The 26764-nt window shown below is 42.3% G+C and overlaps 1 protein-coding gene across 1 annotated transcript in view; it reads right to left on the minus strand.

Annotated features, from left to right (window-relative positions):
- Positions 1–26764, minus strand: part of DAB1 (DAB1, reelin adaptor protein) — a 224081-nt gene that overhangs the window by 196977 nt on the left and 340 nt on the right. The gene's annotated exons all lie outside the window — the stretch shown is intronic.

Consider the following 26764-nt stretch of genomic DNA (forward strand, 5'->3'; position numbering starts at 1 on the left):
TTTTTTTTTTTTTTTTTTTTGCATCTTTAAGCTGCCCGGTGCACAAGAGTTGCTCCTCGGAGTGCTCCCAGCTGAACAGGCTGGAGAACACCCCACTTCCCACACATCCAGGTTCCTCTGACGCTAATTAGCAGTATTCTGGGGGCCGTAAAGGATCGAAGAGCCTCCCTTTTGCATTCAAGGGACCTTAATAYTCCAAACCAGAGCTGAACCCCCCATTGCTTTGGTGGGCACTGGGCTAGTCACCTGCAGTGTTCTTCAAGAGCTGGAAGGACACCCCTGAGGTTCTGCATTGCAGCCTCCTAAATTCACACGGGGATGAATTTAACTGCCCAAGAAAGTGAAGAAAGACAGGAAATGTTCAGAAACACCTAAACAAGCCATAAGCACATGGATTTGTGCACTTTAATCTCTGCAGCCCCAAACTAGCAGCGGTTTCTGACTCATAGGAAAAGTGTCAGCAAGCCATCAATACTTCCCACTGTCAAATGATATAGGTATAGATTTACAAGGCAGTCAGCGGCATTGCTCTTAGCACCTCTTGTGGTGTATGGGTATGTTACCTGTCCCAGCTGAGACTGCTGGAGAAGAGCAGAGCTGGAGGGAGAGCCCRTCATAGCAGCTTCGGTAATAACCAGTTCCATTAGAGCTGGGAGAAACCACAGGCTGGGAAAACAGGACGCGTGCCCTCTGTTATGGTACATTAGCAGTTTTGTAGGTGATAAAACCTACAAGGAACCACTGAAAAAAATCTAACCTCATCTCCAGCACTCAAGAACACTTCAAAATAGTCACTGATGGAGGATGCCACACGCTAAGGCATGTTCTCCCAAGGATTTCCATCATCTTCTCTATTTAAAATGCACCTCGTTTCTCATTCGCGAGGGCATTGGCAAAATGAAGCTTTATGCACTCTTGTTCACAGGTAGGTTTGTGGGTTTCCGCTCTTACTGCTACCGCCACTACTTGAAGCCTCCTTCCAATTTTGGTTGCTCCAAAAAGATTCCCACCTTCCCCAGGAACTAATGAACAAGAAGATAGATCAACAAATGGCCTGCCATGCTATTTCTACGGGAAAAACCCAGCCTCCCTGAACTGATCCCTCAGCAACTATTCACAAACCGAGATCTGAAGCAGGATCAAGCAGGTCTGGTGTCCACAAAGTGACAAGCAGTGCTCGGGGTACCCCTCGCRCCCCAGTTTCTGCTGCTAGTCCTGGAAACTGGGAGCAGCCCAGGCTCTCCCAGAACAAGGCCTTGCATACGACAGCGTGAAATCAATAGGCACTTAGAGTAATTTTCTGTAACAATAGCATGTCACCCCGTAGACGAATCACTTCAGTGGAAGAGATGATGTTTTTATTGCTACAACCAATTTATCATTTACTCTTTCCACGAGATAGATTCAAAACAAACACACGTGGGTTTATGGGGAAGCTTCCTACTCCGAGAGACACTGACTCACAAGGATGGGAAAAGGGATATTGGGCTTCTCCTGTCATCCTGCCAAACTCCCACTTTGCCTGCCAGAAACCAAACCGTTCCTCGGCCACCTTATTATCTTCAAGGAGGGAGGAAAAAAAAAAAGAAAAAAAGAAAAAAAGAAAAGCCTATTCTTTGCCATGATGAAATCCAAACCTGAGGTCAATTATTAGGAAAGACAAATCCTTTAGTCATTTTTATGAGTTAGGGAATCAAAGCAACTTTGATACCTGCCTTGTCTCCACAGCCTTCTACCTCCTGTGAAAGCTATCAGCTAACCTGCCTGCACTGTCCTTTTTTTCCTTCTCTCTCTCATCAGTTAATGCGAGTTAAAAGCATATCTAGCAATCCCTTGGYAGCGAAGCCTGGGGCTGGGACGGGCTGCCACCGGGTGAAGGTTGTGAATTCCTCCCGAGAGGATCCATACCCATCGCCACCACCTCAGGCTGTGCGGGGATGGAGCACGAGGGCAGCCTCTGCTTTGGTGGTTTCCAAGCCAAAATTCCCCGAGAGAGGCAAATCCCTTCAAGGAAGGTGCCAGACAGGAGGGCGGCTGCGCCTTGCGGCAGGAAGGACACCGGGAAGGTCTCGCCTCCCTTCCTGACAGCCCACTCCTGCATTTTTAATCTGAGCCTTTACGGCAACAATAAAGCATCTGTTTCTGAACCGAAGATTTTGGTTTTGATTTTTTTTGCAAAAGGATTTGCTTTTATTTAGCTAACTGCCCTGCCTGCAAGATAGACATTCCAGCCCTACCTCTTCTAGTCATACTTTAGGAGGAGAAAGRAGGAGACTGGATCCAGCTTTCCAAGAAACAAAGGAGTTTAGGGGAATACGCCAGGGTGTGAAGCGCGGGCAGCTGGACCGATGGATCCGTGCACATCTCACCTCAGGAGGTCCGGCCAGGTACAGCACCTGCTCCCTGCTTGTGGGCTGTTCCTGCAGGCAGAGAGGATGCCTCAACACTCGGCCTCGTGCCCACAATTCCCCCCGGATTTCTAAAAGCAAACCTCAAAGAGCAGGAATTCTTCTTACTTCTCCTTCTGCAGAGCGCCCGTGGATGCCCTCAAAAGAAAGAGTCTTCTGAGAAACATTGCTTCCAAGAACCACTGCATTACCAAGCAGGGTCAGGGCAGAGGTCCTGCTCTCCAAACATGCCTTTCACACTGAAACACTAGGAAATGGGCCCTTTTTCAACATGGGAAAATGAGGTTGGTTGAAGAACCACCCATGCTAGATTTGTCTTCCCCTACAAAGACTCTAGCAGGAGAGAAACACCACGCTCACAGCAAAAGCACCCTGTGAATCCATAGCTATTTGGGATCTCCAGACTATTCTTTCCCCCTGGTACTAGTGCCCTTCCATTTCTGAACACCACAGATCCTTCAGCTTCCTCAGGACACAAACCAACCCGTTAGCTCCCGCGTTACACAGGACGGTGCTCCAGAGTCATTTTGTGCACTGAAAAGGAGGAGAAATCGGTCACGGTGCAGAATTTGGGATCCCAGGCGCACGTTGGCTCTTGCTGGCAGAGCTTCCACACTAATGAGGAAGCAGCATATGTGCAACCTGCCTTAAGGACATACAGGCGCAGACTACAGACTCATTATAGCATCCCTCGACCGGAGCTGCACGATTCTGTGGGAAGAGAAAACACCATGTGGAACGACACAACAGCATCACTGGGATGCTCTGTAGAGCCTCCAAACTGCTACCCATTTCCTATTACCTACCTCAGAAGCTCTACTATAAACATAACAAGGAAACATTTCTTGACCYGATTAGATTTGCCATGAAAAAACAAAACAGAGTCATTTCCTTTTTCTCTCTTCCTAGGAAGAGCATAGGAATAGATACTTCCAAAAGAGGGGAGAAATGTTCCAAACTAAAATAACGCTCTCMACACATCAGCTCTGAATGTAACAGGATGTCCTCTGTTTTAGAGGAGAGCAGGTTGAACAGGTGTTGCTGACAGTGCTGGTATCATCCAACCCTGGAGCCAAAGGAGAGGGCAGCAGGTCTGTCTTGTCTTTGGTTGGAGGGGTAGCAGAATGGTCCTTTGCAGGAAGTTCTACCCCTTCTCTTAGAGACCATCTGCTTGCCAAAATATTTAAGGACTGCTTCTCCACTATTTTTCTGGATATAACCAGGTTCTTAGGGAAAGAATACCTCCTTTGCACCAATCTTCCTGCAGCTGCTTGCCCCACCAGAGAGAGGATCATAGAGTCATAGAATGCTTAAGGTTGGAAGGAACCTCAGAGGTCATCTAGTCCAAGCCCCCTGCTCACACAGGGTCACCTAGAGCACACAGGATATTTCACCAGAGGTTCTGCATTTAGGGGCAGCAGCACCAGCAGCTATGTTTTGTCCACATGAATTATGGTGACATAACTCATATCCAAAATTCAGAGTCAGATTTCCATAGAAATTTTCATTTACGTTTAACTGTACTTATATTCCTTCTGTTTTAGTTTCCCACTGGGAGAGCTGAACAAATGTGCTGAAAACTCAGGAAAGTTCTTCAGAGAACAAGCCCTTCACTACAGTGCAAATCCAGCTCYGAGCTTCGCTTTGCTCTATGAGCACATTTAGCACGTACCCAACTTGACTGCTGAAAATGCACCCAGCAGAAGTGACCATAGGATTGCATCAGTCATTTGAAGAGTTCCTCCCCACTACCTTTATTCTGCATTAAAAATCTACAATTATGACTCTACTACAGGCAAATACTTTTTCTTATTTTATTAAACAAACAAACAAAAAAATCCCTTAAATGTACCTTAAAAAAAAATTATGAAAACTGGTTGATAGCTCCAGACACAAAATCAGGCATCTTCCAGAATGGCTCAACAGGCAAAGTCAACACTGGTAGACTTGTAATATCTTGACTTATTCTTTCTTAGATTTTCATGGGCTAGCTCAGAAGCAAGAGCTTGAGTGTCCATTTGTAGCAGCAGCTGCAGACACAGAACAGAGCAGTAACTCTTGCTCCAGGCACCGTGCGACTTAAGTGACATAAGAGTGGGCACAAAGCAACACTRGAGTCACAGTACGTGGTAGGCCCTAGCACCAAAGCAAGCCAGGAATCGCTGAGTTTTGTAGGCACAAAGACACAGGAGGGCTTTCAGAAGAAGAAGAAAGGTGCATATAAGGTTCTACTGAAGATGCACATAGAGATCTTCTCTCCTAACATAATAGATCGTGGCATAGGATGACATTTGTTTGAAAAAAATAAAAAAAGATACCAGCATTAGGGCTGTGTTCAACTAGTATTCACCACTGCAGGCTGCGAACCCATGACTGGGTCTCCTAGATCATACAGTAAAGATCATTCATAAGTGGTGGTATTATGATTGCCTTCATCATCTAGATGATCATGTAGTCAAAAGCAGAGTAAGAAGATTAACACATTTTTCCAAGGAGCACCACACAGGTGTAGATGCATCCCTTTTTAATTATTATTATTATAAGCAGACATTTTCTTTTTCTCAAGAACACAGGCAGGAACGGTGATGTTATSTTTGGATAAAGAAACAAAGAATTTGCATTCTATTTCCAGCTGGATAATCTTCCAGGACATCAATAGTCACTAAAACATTTAAAACAATTTATATACTCTTTATAYGGACTAAAAAGGAAACAGCCTTTAAAAGCTGAGTTACACACTATAATTACTCTAATTCTCTGCATCTGGCATTCAAAAGGACCCAAATTAAACACCACAGAGCACCTCAAGTGCATCCATGGAGCAATGAAGGTGGAATTAACTCGAAATTAAATGGAACATCTTCCGAGAATATTGAACTACTATTCAAAGTACATAGATTAAAACCTTTTTACATTATTGCACAGATCATTCCTCTAAGGGCAAGGTAAGCATTTGAGAGTTTGCTTCAACATTTCATAACCCTATCTGGACTTGAAAAACACTTAAATCAAAAAATCCTGGAGCTAAACACCATAAATACTGGAGAAGCTGGAAGCTGGATCAGCTCCAGACTCTGCAGCTTGGATTTAATCRTTGATCTTCTGGTAAATAAAGGCCTTTTTCTCCCTCACTATTAACACAGAGGCAAGAGCAACCAGCAAGAGCACGCACAGATACTAGTGCTCCAAGAATTAGGAGCAGGCATTAAACACCTACATGACTACAGAAGGCTACAAAGCACCTTCTCCTGGGGCTATTTTATGTACGCTACATCACATGCACAAAGGATTTAAGAAGGAGCTACTGTGCTTCTCATGCCCAGTGCAGAGCAGCTGATGACCCAAAGCTCCCATGACTAGCAAAGCTCAGTTTGAAAGCAGAAGGTCCAGCTTGGGTCACGTCAGATCCACTGCAGCTTCACTACTCAGCCGATCAGGGTGGAGGTGACCTGTCAGATGTCCAAAAAAGAACAAGACTGTAGTCTAAAAAAATGATGTCTAGTAGATAGTTAAGAGAGGTAAGAGGAACACAGTTGAATCCCATAGCTGATGTATAAAAAGGGTTAGGTTTTGGGAATCTGAGGCACAAGCTTCCGAAAGGTTTAAGAAGGAAGAATCCCCCCTCCGCCACCTCCACTAGGTGTGCCCAGGATTTGCCTCCAGCGGTCCCTTGGGAGAAAAGGAGAGAAGTGAGAAAAACATGGGAACGGACCCTGATCTAGCTCAGCCCTATGCTACCATCTGCAGCTGCTTTACAAACAGAAAACACCACCGAGATGGCCGGCAAAATAAACAGTCGCACACAGAATCACAGAGTGGTTAAGATCAGAAGGGACCTCTAGAGATCGTCTGGTCCAACCCCGTCATGTTTCTRTACTTGGGAAGCACACGAGCGTGGTCTGTCACAGCAACTTGCAGCACACGCCAGTTCATCAGATTTGCAAACGCTATTGATTTATCTACATAACGCTTTATAAACAGTCATCCTACTACCTGCACAGAAATAGCAAGGGCTAATAGATTCTCAGAGGATAAACAGATGAAAAACTATCCGGGGGAAGAATTTACATTTAGCAATAACAGAAGCCTCATTCTGCAGGTCTTAAGTGTAATTACAACATTTCTTCATCATCATCATCATCACATACTCCCTTTGCAAAGCTATGGCAGCCGTGTGCATGCAAGCAGAAGTCATTACAACATTTGGTTAATTTTAATGAATGTGTGCCATACAATATCATATACATAAGCAACGGGTCACCGCATATGAGCAAGTCAGGAGTTCAGAAAAAATAATATAAATAAAGCGGCTCCCCTTTGCTGTACGCTTGCTAGGCCTTTAGCAGAGAGAGACAACAGTAAAGCTATATCTGACTGCAGAAATAGCCCCTGCCCTTTGTTTGGTGCCAGATTATTTCATCTGATTTAAATGTCACTCTGCTACGCGTGCTTTAAAACACCGTTTGCTGTAATGCACCGACGATAACATTCACGCTGAAGACAACATCATCCAGCTACCTTTCTCATCTGTTCCTTGCCCGTCCTGTCAGCGCACAGCCACGGAGGTTATTTCGCTGCATCTTTTTATATTTCATGCTTTGTCTGTCCACGAGCTTATCTTGCTTTACCATAAATTGCGCGGGCTGCTTATCTGCCGGTGCTCTTAAGCTATGCAATGTATGCAGAAGTATCCGAGGGTGCTGCCTTCTCCCGCTCCCACTCTTTGTTTCCCGGCTCTCCGGCGCTATTTTCTTTAACCCCACTGCAAATTCCCTTTTCCAGGCTATTAACATATGAAGCATTTACAGCCCTTTCTGCTGTTTYTATGCTGATAACCCTAAATTATTTGAAGTATTCCAAGTGAAATCCTAGGCTCTGAAGTCGAGACTAGAGACACCTGCCATTCCTTGCAGAGGCAGCCTAGCCTTTGAATGCTGCCTGCTCTGAAGGCCTCTTTACCAAATTCCTCATATTCCGACTCTTTTTAACTACTGACACTGGCTAGTAAATAGAATTAATTAGGCYCTGCGTGTGATTATATAGTTTTGAATAAATACTAATTACCCCGATTTTAAAGGGCTTTCCATATTGTTGCTTCCTTAGGCTCTTGCAGAATTTCTTTGGCTGTCCCGCCGCAAAGTCAGATTTAAAAGAGTATTTTTCCAGATCCTGTTTTATGAATATATTCCCTAAAGGCCTTTGAAAATTATCAATCCTTCCCATACCTAAAACAATGCAGTTCTACAGTTTCCTCAATTCTGTCTTTTATGTTAATTCTGTGTCTCAAGTTTTCCAATATACATTTCAATTGCTTAATTACAAAGCTCTGCAGTTTCCAGCGTGCCTTTTTATTACTATTATTTCCTTTTTTCATTCCCATTTTCTTTTAAAAGATCAGAAATTTACATCAGTTTCTTATGGCATTTATCTTCCCTTCCCCCGGCAACAGAGAGACAAAGAATTATTATTTTTTTACTTAGGCACTGAGCAATAAAACTCCYCCTATTCAGGGAAACAGATACATATATATTTATGCATGCCTACATTGCATCAAAGTCCTTGCACAATGTTGTACTCTGGYCTTAGTAAATAACCTTTACAAGTTCTTGAAGCCATGACATTTCACATTCAAGACTYTGACTAATGCCTAGTTATTTATATCTCTCTTACGCACCTTCCCTTCAGCCTCCTCATCAGCTTCCCATATCATATTTACTCTCTGTACTTCACAATATTCCTTATCACCATATGCTTTATTCATTATATATTTGTGCTTCAATTATTCTTATTTTCCTATTTTCAACCTATGTAAATGACGTTTTAAATGTCTCTAAGTGATTGATTAGGCTCATAAAATTTCAATATCTGACGTTTCATGTCCAGTAGCTTTTAGCTTCTCTCCCAGTTAAATTCACCATATCCCACTCCTGTTCATCTATTCTTCACTACATTCTTCCAAACTTTGGCCTATAGAATTCGCACATCTTTATTTTCTTTTCTGGTGTCTTGTATCCTATATCCATCCATCCAGAGCATTTACAGACACTCATCACCGCGCATCTAAATGCCARTTGATTAAATTACAGCCAGTATTCTTTGGATAGCCTCTCACCTCTTCATCCGATTGTGTCTGGGCACTACTGCAAATGAAAGGTCACTCGCTGCCCCTAATCTGTTTGCAGAGCTCCCAGCGGAGCCGGGGGTGACTCATTCCTACACAAGGTCTCGGAGCCTGTCACCCTGTTACRGGAATGTTTTACAACGGATGAAGGGAGCCAAACAAAGGGCCAYGGTCCCCATCGTGCACGTGTTGATTAAACGGATAGTCACGGCCTGCTACTTACAGTCAATGTTCCTGAGCCTGCAAACATTTCCATGAGGGTTGGGCCCAAACTTTGGGCCCAAAGTCAAGCATGAGGTACGGGACATATTGTGCAAAGAGACCTCTATGATGTAGGGGCCTGCAAACACAAAGGTGCCTGCAAAACGCTTGGAGAGGGTGGAAATCGCAGCAGGAAAAATGGGTAAGTTGGAGGAAATGGAAGGAGAGGCAGGATAAAGGGTCCAAAGCAAAATTTGACCCACTGAATGCTAGTTGGAGGTCGCTAGCTAGAAAGATGTGACAGCAGCTGGTTTGCACACACCACAGCACTTCCAGTAGGTGTAAAGCATTACTACAGTGACATTCACTTCACCAGATACCAAGTAAAAACACTACAGCCATAGCAGAGTCTCTGCCAGCTGTGAAAACAGACTGTGTGGGAGACAGCAGGTATCCTTTGATGCACTACTCGGGTTGGTACAAGGCTGAGGCCGCTTTCCCTGCACTATGTGGTGGCATTCAAAAGTCAACGGATGCTTTTCTGAGTCTAAATAAAGAGTCCTCCTTGGCTATTGCTGACCATAAGCTCTAAATAATGAAGTTTTGAGGCTACAGACTCAAACTACATAGGTCACTCCACTGGTCTCCTGGGGCATGTCTTTTTATCTTATTTCCTTGTCCACTTTGCTCCAGATATACACTTTGACAGCTCTAACTGGGAGGAAAAAAATGGAATATAAGTTTTCCAGACGCCCAGAGAACAAAGTTCAGGAACAGCTAGGTAAGTGGTCAAAATTTAAACACTGGTTGCCACTCCATGAGAGATCAGTCCTTATGGAGCTTCCAGCACACTGTGCAGGTAGACACACAAACAACTCCCAACTTCTGGTCTGTAAGAGACACACAGTAAGAAACACTCTCTATGTCAACAGAGACACCCAGGCAACTATCAAGCATCAAATCACTACACGCATCAAGCCCGAAAGATAAACATCACCATTAGAAACACTTTACTGGAAGACACTAAAACTAACGAAACGTAAAACTAACAAAACCAAGCCTTGTTCAAGGCTCAGGTCCCTGGTTGTTCATTTTTTAAACAAACCTCACAGGTCAACGTCACGTAGTCAAACATCACAACGCTGCTGATACGGATTATACCCACCAACCACCCAAGTTAAATTCACTGAGGCTTGTACGTCCCTCGGAGAATCCTGAAAATAGGGTACTAAGTGGAGTGCAACGTTTTATTGAAGCCGTGACTAATTTTCCAACTCGTAAAACCCAGTGGGTCTTAGCAGCCTATGCAGGCAGGTCTGTCAAAATGTTTTCATACTGCCTTGAAGAATGTAATTGTCGATTGCTTTTTCTGGTTCTGAAATTCAGTATTAAAAACACGTATCACCCAAATACAGTTTCCAAAGGAACTGGGGATTCTAATAGTCTAATGACTGTCGCCTAGAGTTCATTTTTCACTTTTCAATAATTGGTTTTTCAGTTGCATTTGCATAGAGTACATGTAAAATTCCATAGCCCATTAAGTTAATCACAACATGAAGCTAATAAGCATGGACACGCAAAGACATACCTAAGCCCCGATCAATTTTTGCAGAAGTGATTTGAAGTTGCAGCAGAATAACCGCTCCTCGAGCCTGCCAATTTGATAGGTAAGAACGTGCTTTAAGGAATCCAAATTTACCCTGGAATTTTATACTGCTGAGAACAGCCTGCAGCCATACGACAAGCTCTTCTTCCAARGGAAGGAAATGGGGGAAGAAACAAAGAAAAGARGAAGGAAGAAAGAAAACACTTTGAAAAGAGGATTTTAGCAACAGCAGAACTCAACCTATAGTCCATCTTTCACACTTGCTTTTGGCCACTCTACCTTCCACCTAACCGCAGTTGACCATCACCAGTTATGGTGGATGGTCAAGKGTGTTGGATAATGAAGTTACACCCACCACAGACAGCTCGTCCAACCCTGCCCCAGGAGCTGCAGCCATCTCTTGATCCGGTGCAGAAGACAACCTGATGGTTTCTGCAGGAAAGTTTTCATTTTGCAGAGCAGCTCTGTACTGACGGCTTCCCATCTGCCTGCCTGGAGGGCTTGTTCGATTTTCTTTGAAAACAAGGTTTTATTCTGGAAAGCCATGTCTGAGGAAAACCTATTTTTCTTTCCTTTCCCTTTTCATCCCGATAAGGAATGGAAAATTCTTTCGGAACATATCCCCTGTCCCCAGKTGAAAAAGGGATTTCCATTCGCTGGCTAGGTCTACAAGCAAGGCTCAARTAGAGCAGATGATGTCAGAGTTTAAGCACTTTCTGGATGGTGGTTTTGTCTCTGCAGCACTGTTCTCTTTTGAAGCTTAAGCATTTGACCTAAATCATGGAAATTTAGCCAGAGGCTCTTTGGTCAGTGTGGAGAGTTGGGGGATGGCAAAAGAAAAGGCAGCATAACATTGAATCTATATATATTTATTTGAAAACCTCTTCTCTYGATTTGCACTTATTTTGAGCTTTCTGTTAATTTGGGGAATGTTATTTAAAATATATCACACAGGCAAAGAATTGAAATGTCTTTTTGGGAGGAGGACCRTTTCCTTCCAAGGAACTACCAAACCATCAAGACAAGTCATCTGGCTTCTCCGCAGAGCATTTGGCACAGATTTCACTTTAAAGCCAAGGCTACTGTTTATTTCTCTGCAATTACTCAGATATGAAGCCTTAATTTTGTTGTTGTTTTTGTTAATCATGACATCATGGGTGGAAACAGGGCAAAGAAGTAGCCCCAGAGGGAAATAAAAATCAATCCAAGTTGCTCATTAAAAGGTAAACTGTCAATAATCTTTGTCAGGCCTTTTTATCTTGGGTTTTAGCACAGTGTGATCCCTAAGGCAGCACGCAGTATTGAGATTTAAAATGGCTCCTACTTTTCACATCTCCATCAGGAAGATTAACTCCTTCAACACAGGCTGAAATTACCCCGATCCTAATCGGCACATGAAAAACGGCACAGGATTAAAAGGGATCATTTTGTAACAGCTTTTCCCTATCTGTGCTGACAGAGAATGAGGGGGAAAAAAAATCAGCTTCTGACCTTGATTGAAAAGGTACAAATCAGAGAGATCTCCATAGATAGTCTCCACTACGAAAAGTCAGATCAAAATCTGACCATTTCATATTTATCTATAAAATAACTGTAATTGAACACATGTGGATTTTTTTCCCTAACATTTCTCTTTCCCCCCCTTCCAGAAATGAATAGATACCCAGTTTAGGCAAACACCATAGAGGTTGAAAAGGTATTCATCTAAATACCTGGTACCAAGATGAAAGATTTTTCTATCAATTTTCCTTGGAAATAAACCCTTTATTATAAACCTTTGAAACTACGATGAACTCCTATCACAGCATTAACATGGGGATAACCACAGAAATGATGACAGCTCATTTCTGTGGAAATAGTGTTTTTCCAGTCAGGTACCACATGTTATGGAAAATTGGCTTCCAAAAGTAATGGTTTTTTGTCGTCTTCACCACAGCACTTTATATACGGTCCACCAGTTATCTTTCCTGGTAGGTCTGATTCCAAATCTGTTTTGGGTTATTTTCTTCCACAAAATCCTTAGTTTAGGAAGTTAAGGAGTAGATAATGGCAAAGTTCATACCATGCACATACAGATTGAGCCTGTCATCTCAGGCTGCAGGCAGGAATTTCCACATAAAAATGGAGCAATAGCTAAATTTGCATTCTACTCTCTCAAGTCTTCTTGGAAGAAGGATCTCAATGCACAAGAAGAGAACAGCTGATCACAAAGAAGACCTGTCTGAGCCATCAAAATACTAGATCAATAGTCCTCATTAGATCACTTCAAATTGGTTTCCTAACAGGACACTTCCAGAACATCAGTTCCTTATGAGAAAATTAAGACAACATTGCTGGAAAGTGTCTCCTTCCTCTGCCAAGACCCCACTCACTTGGCAGAGCAGCAGACCACAAGGATGGCAGAGCCACCTTCACAACTTGAGAAGACAGAGCACTCTAGGAGACCACACTCAAGGTTTGTATGCAAGAACAGAAAAAAAATGACTATAGATGCCCTGCCAAGTCACCTGCCCTCTCACAAGAACTCCAAGAGAGGTCTAGAAAAATATACACTTGTTATCAGGGCATGATAATTACACTGAATTCTCCAGAAACTCTTTAATTTTCAATAACAAGAACAAAGTGAAGAATAATCCTGAATTATTAAATACATTAAGAAAGTATGTGAAGCTGACACTTGTGTTTTATCATCTTCCTACAGCCAGGTTTTCTTTACATGATGCTTGAATTCCAACAGTGAGGTAGGATTAAAAATAAAATCCATCATAAGTACACAACTTTCTCATAATGAAACCTAGTTTTGCAATGCCAGTTTGACATGATCACAGTAGACAGCAAAATGGAAAGGAATACAGCTCAACAGAAGCCTTAGAAAAGCAGCGTATTTATTGAACATGTCCCCTATTCGGAAAAAAAAGCTGAACCAAAGAAAACAGCAATACACATCTGAGGTACGTGCTTAGCTTAATCAACAGCTTTCAGTTTAGCTTGTCACTTTGAATAGAGACCTAAAAGTGTGCTGAATTATTTAGCTTGTTACTGCTGGTAACGTCTTAGGATAATAATTTACTGTATTTACAATACTGAATAGGTTCTGATTTTCTTCCCTACTTATCCCAAGATGGAAACATTTAAAAGAAATGCGAAGTTCGATAATGTTTTGTTTGGGCCTGGAAGGATCAAATTTAGAAATATCARTAAGTTAAGAAGTCCATAGAGGGACGTCAGACACAGCCAACCACTCCACCTTCAAACTTCAGCTGAGAAACAACCCTCAAACCACTTGCGACTCTACTTAATTTTTGTCTAATGCTATGGACCTGTCCACAAATAATTAGTAGGAGTCAGCTGTCTGCTCATCAAATGAGCAAAAACAGTTGGGCAGAGAAAGCCAATTGAGGCATGATCCTGGACCAGCTCCAGAGGTGTTATGAGGAAACTGGTCAAAGAGACAACATAAAAGTCAAGCAAATGATCTAGCCACTAGGAAGACAAAAAACCCTATATATATATAGATATATATGGATATAGATATATATTTACACTCAGGGACCCAGAAAGCCAAGGACCAGCAGCTTGTTTGCAATCCAACACGCACAACCCAGATTTACTGTGCGCGCCAAGAGGAACTATGTGCCGGTTTGCTCCCGTCTTCGGGCTGGTCTACTTGGTCATCCCAGCAAAAGAAGAATGTGGCTTTGAAACAGGAGCAGGAAGACARGAAGGAGAAAAACTTGCATCATACTGTCATGGATGAAACTATATAACTAGAAGGAAGGATAAATCTCTACTAAGTTCCTGCAGAAGTTGTGTTGGTTCCCACCTCACCTGCTGCAGGTACCTTCAGAGCTACCACCTCTCCCAGGAGTACCCACCCACCAGAACCTGGCAGTCCAAACTCTCAGCTAACATCGACAGACAGAGGTAAGTGCCACATTTAACTGAAACTAGTCCCACGTATCAGGGTGTTTATGAAAAACATCTTAGGGGAAGTATGAAAATAGAAGAGTGTGTTGTGCTACTCACAGTTGCTGTAAGCTATGAAAAAATAAAATTGTATGAAAACAAATTCCCAGAACACTTGACACAGTTCAAGAGTACAAGCAAAAATTAGACAGTTTCCTTAGTGATGGCAGGTACTGAAAAAAAAATTGATAGAACAGAAGTGCTGTAAAGTGTGAAGAGAGAAATTGTAATCTCAGACAGACAGACAATTCCAGGGTTGCTGGCTGGTAATGCTGGGGAATACACTTGCAAATGAGACAGAACAATTTTTCTTTCCTTGCAATATGGGTTCTTGATAGTGTTTGCAAAGCAAACAAACAGCTAATAAAGGCACAGAGATTTATATCTATTAATTGTAAGCTGCAATCTATCTCCATCTAGACTATCATTACAAAATGCAACCGCACAAGGGAGCAAATGAATATCCTAACTTTGGCACTGCGGATTAATTTTACATTGAAAATGGAGCATCTTCATCTACAAGAACACTTTAAAGTATTCCCAGCAAGTTATTCTGCAAAATATCTGGCAGACTCTGTGCTGGCTGACTACAAGTCTGGCCAGGAGACGTCCAGCAGGAGCCACACGCGAGAGGGAGACGAYGACAGCAGCATTCACATAACTCATCTGCATTTGCAAATACCACATTTGAGTTGGCAAATGAAGCATTTCAAGTGCAAATAACTGTGAACACATGTGGACGCAATGCTAAAGCTGATGGGTAGATTCTGGGCTCGGTTTTGTTTAATTTTAATGAATTTACTTCCTCAGTGTTAGAACAAAGCAGGTTTCCATTTTTTTACAATCACTCCCACAAGGGAAAAGCCACTTTCTTCTCTAAATGTTCCTTTCGATGTGTAGCTTTTATAGTAATTTTTCGCAAAATCACAGTAGTTATAAACATGCACTTTGTAAACAATTACAAGCATAATTTTTAAGGGACATGGTCCTAGAAAAGCACATGCATCAAATGTTTATAGAGTTTATAGGATACTTACACATTATAATTCATGTATGAAATGTTTACTTTATAAAAACAATCTTTATAGAGCACTTTTTCTTCAGACTGATTTTAGAACACTACAATTATATACATTCCAAGAAGTCTTCATAATTTATGTTTATATTACACTTGCACATAATGTCTGTACATATCATATACATTGTATGCATATAATTAGTATTGCACACAAAAGAAGGCATGTTTTCTAGTAGAAAATCAATATAAACAGTGTAAGACTTGGGATAAATCAACAGAAATACGAAATATTATGATATTGGCTTGCATTTGCTGCATGTAACTCCCACCTGAAGAAACACTTCCTGAAATGCATCCCTGTCGCTTATCATCAACACTGACCAGATACAACGCCAAGATTATGCTAATATTAGACAAAATTCAGTTAGAATAAGAGGACTGTCTAATCAAAAACCCACACAGTATTAGCAAAGTGCGAGGGTTTTTTCCCCTGCTATTCAATGCTTTTAATTTGCAATTAAAGTGTTCCAGTATCGTAGAGTTGGATCATAATTTTATTCTTCTGATTGCAAGAGTATACAAAGAACTTACTAAAAGAGGATATATTTGATGGGGGGTGTAATGTGTTTTTTGTTGTTGTTGTTTTTTTTCCTCTTTTTCCCTTTAACAAAAATACCAACTATGCTGTAATTGTTCAGCAGTCGATAGTACATTCCCTGAGGAAGCTACTGGACAATATTGATGCAATAAGTTTCTCTCTTCACCTACACAGCCACCTTCATCCTACCAAACAGGATCATCAATCTAATTAAACAGTGGAGGTATTTTAAATGTGAGATGCATATGAGCCACATGCTGTTTTCTTTGAATATTATTGATGTTCTGGTTAAACAATTCCAGACATCTCACTGGCAGATCCTCGAGAGGTTTCTGCCACCAGACCCCTCGAGCCAGCRATGGACCCAGGCTGGGAAACCAACAACCAACCAGGCCATGGCTGGTCAATGGACCAGGGGAGTCAAAATTCAGTGTATTCCCCCTCAATCCAAGTTCTAAACAACATGCAGCTTGTATAAGCACCAAGAGCAATGTCTTCACACCAAGGGTCAAGAGTAACATGCACATGGATTAGTCAGCTGTGCTTTCACTCCAAAGAAACATCAGTTTGTCCTGGTGTTTCAGAGCGCAGCTTTGAAGTGAACCATCAAGATGACTTAATACAGAACGGATTAAAGTGTTGGGATTTTAAAATTCACTAAACACAAATAATTAAATACAGCTCTGTTTCCAGTACCTGATGCAGCATTTAACAGCACCGCAGCACAGAACTTGCCTTTTTATCTGTGTTTCAAAGTAAACACTTGTGACTGATCCCTGTTTTATCCTCGCCTCCCACATTGCCATATGGCCATGGATGTTTCAAGCAGACATTATTCCAATATCTCATTACTCACCATCTTGTACTGCAGAAGAAAAGATACAGACAGCTTCGACAAAAAMCAGCAATTGCCTAAAAACGCTAAATCCCAGAGTCACGAGTTGCTGTCRACATTTTTAGTATGAAGAGGAGGACCAGTGTGAGTGTCCCACGTCGGGGTGAATCTGCACATCTGCACCAGCTTCCAGCAACGTTTCACAGGAGACAAGAGTTCAGGTGATGCACTGGATCAAGCAAGAAATGTTGGAGGATCGTGGCATCTAGTCCCACATGGTCACATAAAGCTCATGTACACGGAATGTCTCCACCACGCTTGACCCCCTACTTCCAGAGACCCCATTTCCTTTAACCTGGCTACTCTACATTATTAGCACAGCCATCAATTTTAGAAGTGTCAAAAACAAACAAAAACACATGTAATTCAGTAATGGGCTCGCTAACCATCTCCAGGCCAGCCCTCTGCTATGTTTCACCCATGGCCTGTCCCGCTTTGATGTCATCACAGAAACATGGGCACTTCTGCTCCAACATCCAAGTTTGCTAAGAMCTGGAGACAGGATTTCTGACCCCTTGGCAGGCTTTAATGAAGAGATTCGCTAGCATCCTGTGGCCCATTAGGTATCTGACAAACCACTGCTATGCTATTGATGGAGAACATTGATTTTTAAACACAGTGCTAGACATTTTAAACATACAATTTTAAATCTATAGATATGCACATATGTATTTGTGCATGTGTGTATATTTACACACACATTGTGTCTTTGAAGGGCACAAGGTAAGGCAGACATAGAAATCCAAGGGCGTGAACACAGAGCAGCTCAGCATTCACATACAAGGATGGGAGCTTAAGCAACAGGAGCAGATTCACAGCATCCTTGCATTGAAAGGCACTTTGGGAGGTCCTCCAGTCCAGTCCTACTCAGGCAGGTTGCTCAGGACTGTATCCAGTCAAGCTGGAATATCTGTAAGGATGTAGCATCCATGACCTGCCTGGGCAACCTGTTCTGGTGCTCAACAATGCTCACAGAGAAAAAAAAAATGTTTTCTTATGCTCAGACAGAACAGAGATTCACTCTTCTCCATCAGATCAGAATAGGGTTTATAAAATAAAAGAATGAACTAGGGTCATTATTTTTAAAACATCAAAGGATGTGTTCCAAAAAACATCTTTTAAAATCACACACGAAAACTTAGAGCAAATCAGGGTATTTCTGCCTTTGCTCCAAAGGTATTTCCCTTGCTAATACCTAGGATTCAAAAACGTGTTTTGATCATGATAGGACCAGCCAGGCATTTGACTTCAAAGTACACTAAGCTACGGCCTGCCCTCAGGTTAGATGCTCAGTGAAATTAAATACAGTACTTAATCAAAAGGTGATGTCTATGACTTCTCAAAAGGTCAGCCTTTTTGTATGTGCAAGTTTTCCAAGTCAAGGGCTTCAGAAGAAACACCATATTCCTCTCTCAATAGTCTCCAGCATGACTTTGACTAAGGATTGTTAATGTTTGCTATATCCAGAACATCAATTTTGCTCAAGAGTAACAAAACAAACTTCCACTCCCCAACTCTTTGGCATTCACAGGAAGTTTCATCTTTGGAGCTGAAAGCCTATTTTCTCAGTATTAACAATGAAGACAAAATAAAGAAGATCCCCTATTCTTTTGAAAGGCCTACAATTTTACTCTTTGCTATTTTTTCAGGACAAATATGATGTTCCTCACTGTGGATCTCAACTAGCCAGCTTCCCAGTGGAGGGGATGCTTCCAAGTGTGGAGAAGCCCAAAATCAAGCGGTTTTTCATTAGGAGTAAAGGAGGATGCATCTCCTGCAGAAGAGACAGTGGTTGAAAGTGGGCCAAGAGAAGAATGAAACCCAAAGCTTTCTGTCACTTTAACCACATCTAGAGATATTTCCCAAATAAACTTTGGGGAAAAAAAAAATAAATAAGGAAGAAGATCTTGAAAACAAGTTCCTAGAACTATAGACTGCCAAAAAAAATGTGTCATCTTCTCCATGCAAGAACACATTAGGGTAAAAAGYAAAGCATTACACTAAACTAACTAGTCAGGCAAAGCGTCTGCTAAATCCCTGGAAGATTTTTTTTTTTTTTTTTCTTTTCAGAAATAGAAAATGGATTTGGAAGGGAGTTGAGTTTTAAATAGCAGTTAGACTCTTTCCCTCTTCCAGGAGGCTATTTCAAGTTTCCATATTGAGTCTTAGTCGCTTCTGCTTCATTTTTTGATGCCTGAAATGACGCAAGCAACATTTCTCTGCTGCTACATTACAGAGATGAGAAGAAAAGCTGTCCAAAACACTGGCCAAGGAAATAATTCCCATGGGATTTAGAGAGGCAGAACTTCATGATATGAATGATGTCAAGTATGTAGGCTGGTGATAAACTTGGCTTTCCCCAAACTGTTGTTCTTGGGCTGTAAACTGGGAGAAGCCACCTTTGCTGTACAACCAAGACTACCACCACGCATTTATCTTTTGAACTTGGTCGTAAGTGTAATCTTAACAAATTACAAATAGTAAGAGTTGAAAACTTAATATATTTGAGCAATTTTGTGGTTCTCAAAGAATGATCTAACAATTACAATACTTACAGTATGGAAAAAGAGGGATAGGGAAGGTAGGTCTACAGGCTGAAGGAACCYGAAAGACATTTTATTAAACAAACGCACAGAAGAAAATTTTAAACCCTTGCCCGGATCATAAAGCTTGTCTGAAGAAATTCCCATGAATTCTGTTTCAAGAAGCTTTTTTTTGAGGCCTTAATTTTGGCAATTTTTCTATTGGAGAATTCAGCAATTTTGTTAGTAGAAATCTAATATTTATAGCTCTAGAATACATATCGCATGGCATTCTGCTCAGTACATCAGAAGCGTGAAAAGAAGTCAGAAAAAGATGTTGAGGGTTTACTTTTTTCAAWAAAACAACTAAATAGCATCCAGCTAATACTGTTATAACAACTTCAGCTACGCATTTTCCAGCTCTTCCTTTTTCCTCAGTCACACAACCACCCCTTTCATACAGCTTTTTTTTTGTACTATGAATTTTAATAAAACTAGCAAAAGAATTGAGAAAGAAGCTAATTTTTCTCCATGCCTCTGGCAAATGGGAAGAATTCAAGAGCAAGTTATCTTTCTACTACTGAAAATTCATTTTCCACAACAAGCCACTGTCATCGTCCCAAGGAGCCTGTAATTCCAAGATAAAGATGAAAAGATGTTCTAGCGTAATGACAAGTATCTGCATCCCCATTTAGTCTGCGCGCCGACCCCACCGTACAGTTGGTGCTGTCRTTGTACATCACAAAGTAGGCAAATATTTTCCTTTTTCAATAAAGGGAGAAAAAGAGATGAAGTACCAAAGGGAAGCAGCGTAGGGCAGTCGCTTCCAAGTATCCCTAAGAAGACATTTGACCCGCATTGAGGGAATAGAGAACGTAGCTTGTTTATATGGAAATAACTGTTATTTCCATTTTTTGTTGGCCAAGCCATGGGTTGCAACCATGGAGCACCTCGCTTATGTCACCATTGCACCAGTTATATTGCAAAAATGGAAATTAACCCATTATAAAGGGTGAAAAAATGGGAATAAATCAGAAGAATAGAAACATAYACAAATTCAGCCCAAAAGGATGCAAATCTTTCAGCGGTTGCCACAAGCGTTGACTTCGGCGTTGACCTGGTTGTAGGGGACGCAGAGCAGTCGCCACAGCTCCCGTTGGCCAAGGGCTGAACCGCTGCCCTGACAAAACTCACGGCGGCCTCCTCGGGCCCGTCCAGGCCRCTCCATCCATGTCAGACGGCACCACGCCACTGGCTCAACGCCCTCCTTGCTCACGGGCCTCAGCGACGTTATCTTTTCACCTCCTTGAAGGAAATTCCGCGCGTGTCGGTGCCGCCGCCTCTCCCCCGGATTAACGGAATCGGCCCAAAGGAGAGCTGACATTTGCGTTGCCATGGAAACGGGCCGGGTGCTGCACTCGCCCGGTTGCCGCTTGCCAGCCCTCCCGCCCGCTCCCCAACACGCTCCCCTTTTGTTTCCCCGGGAATTACATTAAAATATTAAAACGTAAATGCCGTCTTAGCTCAGGCCCCATTCTGCACGAAAGCGGCTTAGCGAATATTAAGATCCATCCTAAGGAAAGTGCAAAGCGGTGATAATATTGCTGCGTGGCTTATGCCCAGGCCAGATTAAAAATAAAATATAAAGAAAATACAAGTGGAGTAATTTATCCCAGGGCCTATATCCTGGTTATCCTTCGCTCAAGTATCTCCATCAGCTTCAAGGAAACAGGATTTCTCCCTGATGAACCTCAGATCGGACATACCCCAATCATGATGGCACGATACAAAAATTAGATGTGAAAATATTATAGCATTAATATTTTCCTGTATCCCATGCAAACGTCCCTGCAACACAGCTCATTCATGCTACCCCACTGGGGTTTACAGCAAGTAATACGTTGAAGGCAGCTAATTGGTCTCCTTTAAGAAGCATCCAAAAAAAGCAGGGCAGCTTCTGGAGTGAACCTACTCTCCAAACACAGGGTAGTCCCCATCTCTGCTGAGACCCCTTCCAAACCAACAACAGCACTTGCACCTTCATGCCCATCACTCAGGAACACCCAAATGACAACCTGGTTATTTAATTTGCAGGCARACAATTACAGCACCGTTAGCAAGATCCATCCCAAGCATTGTGGTGATCCCTACACCAAGCCTGGCCYTTGTTTAGATCACTGAGCACCACTTTGCTTTGACTTGCCATGTTCAAGTGAGTATACACCCCAGTCTTAACTCAACCCAGGGCCTTCCTGAACTGCTCTGGAATCCTAGAGTGAGAAGCACGAGGGGAGGACTGAAACCACACAGAAATCCCCCCGATCTCCCACACCTCCAAACACAGTTACAGTGACCAGCCTCTCAGGACTTGTCATTACTGCAGTCAAGCGAGCAACTCWCAGAAGCTTTCTACTCTGTTTTACCCATGAACATGCAAGGAGCAACTGACAGATGTCAGGTATCAAGTGAAAATTTTGCCCCAAGCAAAGAGCTGGATGTGCCATCTCACCTGTGTAACGCCATGGCCTTTGCCTCCAAAACTGTTTATGCCCAGCATCAGTCTTCCATGCTCCCARCTTATCCCAATAATGCCTTATGGATCACAGATGATCTGCAGAATTTCAGCATCATACATCTGCCCATCACTTGGGGAAGTAGTCAACCACAAAGGCCATTCAGCAACTGGTCCTTGCTTGGCCACASAGTGTTGAGGGGAAGATGATGGGCTGGAAGAGGTTCCTTGGACTCATGGTCTCTGTGCCCATAGTCTCTCTACTGGGGGTAGCCACCACTATACAGGATGGAAGGACAGTTGAATCCTACAGTCTCATATATCACAAAAAATGGGGACAATCCCTGAAAGAGAGGCCAGTAAGGAGYTCTTAAGCAGTAAGCAACCACAAGCTAAGTTGAAGTTACATGTGTTTTTAATTCTTACCGAATTATATCATTCAAAAGGCTCCACTTGCATCACRTTTACTGGACAGGAATAAGAAGGAAGACAGGGAACAACGAGGTTTGTTGAACAATGCAAGCTGCAGAGGAAGCTGCTTGTTGTTTTGAATTTCCTGGGTCTGCCTACCAGGGTAATTTTGCATGCCTGGTTGCATCAGCATGTTGAGTTATGCAATGTAGCAAGCTGTCGCCCTGTACAAAGCATGACGTATCATCTCATTGATGCATGAAATTAAAACGATGTGGTTTGCTGGGTCACCCACAGATAAACCAAACTTGATTCTCAGTCAATCTCCTTTTAATTATATCTAAGCCTTGCAAGACAGGGGAAAATAAAAATTAAGAAATAAAAGAAAAGATTGTTCAAATACCTACAGATTCCCTAATGGTAAATAACCACAGCTAATATTCACAGCATCAGTTGTGAGCATTTACCCAAGACTGACCCTCCGTGGATGCTCTGCTCTGCCTCTTGGGGCTGCACCTGCACTAGCAGCACCTTTTGGGTGCATTTCACTGAATTGCTGCAGTGGGCAGGGATCCCAGTCCCACCCCTTGCTCAAAGCAGGGCTACCTGCTTTGCTCATGTCCAGTGCCATGCCCAGGCAGGTTGTAAGCATCTCCAAGGATGGAGACTTCATACTCTTCCCAAGCAACCTATCCCACTGTTTGACCACCCTTTAATATTTYGTTTTTCCCCTAAGGCTGAAGTTTCCTGTATTTCACTTTGCACCTGGTGCCTTTTATCTGTTTTTTTGAGAAAGCCAGAAGCAGCATCACCCATGCACCGCTGCTCTCTTGCGCACACTTCCCTCTTCCCAGGGGTGGTTTCAGCTCACGAGCAAGAGCAGCACATTGCTGGAGACGAAGCACGACAGGAACAACCCCCTGCTCTACCTCCACGCTGCTCTTCTCCAGCCACTGCTGCCTGCAAGTCAGAATCCYACCCCTTTTCTTTGGCCACCAATGTCAGATGAAGACAAAAATCCACATSTATAGACAGAGGAGGTCTCGCTAGCTCTAACAGTTCAAGAAGAAATATTGGGTCTCAGCACATCTAGGCTACGACTCATGCAAGAGCCTTGGCCACAGCCAGAGTAAGGGCRGGCAATCGCATCCTACTGCTACATCACCCAAGGTGCATGGAATTAAGCACAGGTTTAGGAGCCTTGTGTTAGGACACTAGGTACAGGAGACACAGCAGCCGCAGGAACTACGTGCTGGGACCTGGAAGCTTCTTTTGGGTAGAAAACATCTCCATTAGCAAATCCAAGGCAAACAGACATGAAGGGGAACTGCACAGATCCCAGTGCCATGACTGCAGCAAGACAGATCACATCCCAGAAACAGGAGCCAACGCAGGAGCAACCACAGTGGGTTAGGAAAACTATTAGGGCATTAGAGGCAAGCCCCCCTGCCTAACCTCTGCCCCGGGAAGCTTTCCCATGTAACGAGGACAATCTTCTAGCAAGGCTGGGAGCTATTAGAGTTGCACTGAGCAAACAGAAGCAGCAAAGATATAATGTGAGCCCTATCTAGATAACTGCAAAGGCAAGAGCTTAAGTCGGTAAGCTCAGCTGCTGGCTTCACTTGAAGTAGAAACAATTACCTTAAGACTTTAAGATTAAGATAATTCCAATTATTTTTTTGGTAGAAAATTACTTTGAAAATAATTTAGCATGTGTACTCCTAAAGSAAGCATCGAGTGCTTGACTCCTGAAGATAAATAAATAAAAGGAACAGGATGAAGGAGCCTACAAAGGGTCAGAGAGAGCAAAAAAAAAAAATCAAAGTGTTCTCAGTTCTCTTTACAGGCACGACTGGACTTTGCCTAAAACTGACAGTTGCTGGCAGAAGATGCAATAGATTCCTCGATTACCTCCCTCAACCTAAATTATTCCCTCCAGAAAAGCAGACAAGGTGTAAAATTTATCTTAAAAAAAAAAATTACTGCTGTAATCATGTTTAAAGACATTCAGAATATACTGGGTTTTACTTAGAGATTGAGGGTGTGATGTAACCATTGGAAAAAAAAACAACAAAGTTGCTATGGCAACTACTTGTTGCTGGACATAAAAATAAAAACGCTTTGTCACTCCCAGAATATCAATCAATAATTGCCAGGGTAAAGTGAAAGTTCACTTTGTATTGCTGTATTAATGCAATTTGTTAATTGGAACCAGGTGTCATAATAGCAAGGAATGYGAGGTTGCTTCCTGCCAGGGATGGACCCCGCTCTGTGCCAGGACACAAAGAGGTCTGGGAATCACTTAGTCTCACACAGGGGCTTAAAAAGGGAGTTTAAATGGTGTATGGTCCACACATGTTTCTGCATTGCCCACGTCTTTGCCATAAAAATACTCATTATTACATGTCAGGATGAAATAACTTCTTATTTGTCTGTTTTGACAGTCACTCAAGACCCTAAATTTGGAAAACCATTGAGCAGGGAAAGACGACACACACGAACAGTATTTGCATGTGGCACGATCAAAAATGCAGTACACAACATGTATGCAATACAGGATAGATATGTTCCCATTCTCATGCAAACTACTCTTCAGATCCACACAGCTAGTGACCCTTAGGAAAAGGCAGGCTCTTTGAGACCAAGAGCAAGGTACATTTTGTGCACAGGCTCCTCATCACAAGGTCTCCCCAGGCTGAAGTCACAACAGGGCTCTCTCCAGCCCCAAATTCATCCACGATGGCACAAAAACAACTCRAAGCTACTGCCACCAGTCCCCACAAATCGCAAGTCTGTCGTCCCCCTGCATCAAGATGCAGCAAATACCCCAGCCCCATAGCAAGTTCTCCATCCCAATCATCCCACATTTCCTTAGCTCAAGTGGAGAACTAGAGGTTAATGAATACGGAGGAGCCACGTCTGCACTCTAAACACACAGGAATCATTCCAATGAGTCATGTATTTATAGCAAGAAGTTCCTATTCTTAGAAACATAATTAGAACTCGAGATTCATATGCATAGTTCTCATCTACTTGAATGAAAAAGCATACAAGTACCCCAAAGCAGAATTTAGCCTCTTGTATTTAGATTAAAAAAAAAAAAAAAAAAGAGAGAGAGTTGGGTCTTCAGCTTGATACAATTTTCTACAGAAAATGAAGGAAAAAAAAAGAATCTGTTTTAGTAAATTCAACAGGTAGCTAAAGAAATTAGTTTTGAAAGTCCTGGAGTTGGTTGGCAGCAATTAAACTCAGAGAAAAATTATAATGTCTTTACCGTAACTGATAATGAAGAAAAATAGATAAATGGCTTCTAGAATAATACAAAACCATAAAATATGCAGAAACTCATTAATATATCTATTATGTAAAAGGTTGTGAATCATAAGCTTTTGYATTGTTGAAAAAATAATATATATATGTGGCAAGCAAGAGGTTTGGATTTCAATAAAACACATAAGGAGCATTTAATATGATGCAAGAGCTGTAATATGATAAAGTATACCCCTGTCTTTCAAGAAATTCCTTTGTAATGGAACATTTTTCATTGCAATAACTTGATCCGAGATGAAAAATAATCTATCACATTGAGTACACACTTTAGGAAAACCCAATAAAATGCTATTTCAAACAACACGCATTTAGCTTTCTGCTAATGCAATAGCTATCACTTGCTCCATGCTGCACTGCTCATTTTCCTTCCGCTGCAACTTTAAATGACATTACAGTCTGCTARTTTTGAATATGGACCTCGGGTTTGGTCACTTCACCCCAGCAGTTTCCACCCTAATAAATGAATTACAAAGGTTTAGAATGAATTACTAGGCAGAGTTTGACTTCTGACTAGGAATCTTATTAAAGCAGTGCTGCAGGGAAAAGGTTTTTGCCGCAGCATAAATTGTCGTGGCAGCTTTTACAGATGCTGTAGCAGTCCCCCCTCCTTTTGTTTTCTCCTGCCCAGCTTCAGATTAAACCCAGCCTACCAAAGAGTCCGCACAGAGCAGGACAACCTGAACCCTACCCTGCTGCCAGGCACCTCTAGAAGGCCCTTTCTGCTTGGAAGTCTGTGGAGGGATCACTAAAACAACCACAACAAAACAAAACCAACCACCACTGAGGAGCAGAAGAAAAGAGGGGAACATCCCTATCAAGCCCAGCAACTCTAAAGAGCTATAGGAGATAACACAGCACAACAGGCAGCAGAACAACCCATCRTCTAGAGAGAAAGCTCCATGGGCAGAGCCCCAAGGCCATTACAAACATGGACTCCCCTTGGAAAAAACATGGCAGAAGAGCTAATCCAAGGAACCACCCCCAATTAATCTGGATTTTGAGAAAACCAGAGTTAACACATCTTTAATGTGTTAACTCTGTGATCCTCAAGTGATCACAATCTGATCATCAGCCTCTCCTTACCAGAGTGGCCAACTGCACCTGTAGCTCCATGCCTTATGGTGCAAAGAAGGTGCCCCAAATCTCCACAAAAATTTAACTAGTCAAAAAAAAAAA

Source organism: Nothoprocta perdicaria, unplaced genomic scaffold (assembly GCF_003342845.1).
Source record: "Nothoprocta perdicaria isolate Ctin4 unplaced genomic scaffold, notPer1 scaffold_0, whole genome shotgun sequence".
NCBI classification, from domain to species: domain Eukaryota; kingdom Metazoa; phylum Chordata; class Aves; order Tinamiformes; family Tinamidae; genus Nothoprocta; species Nothoprocta perdicaria.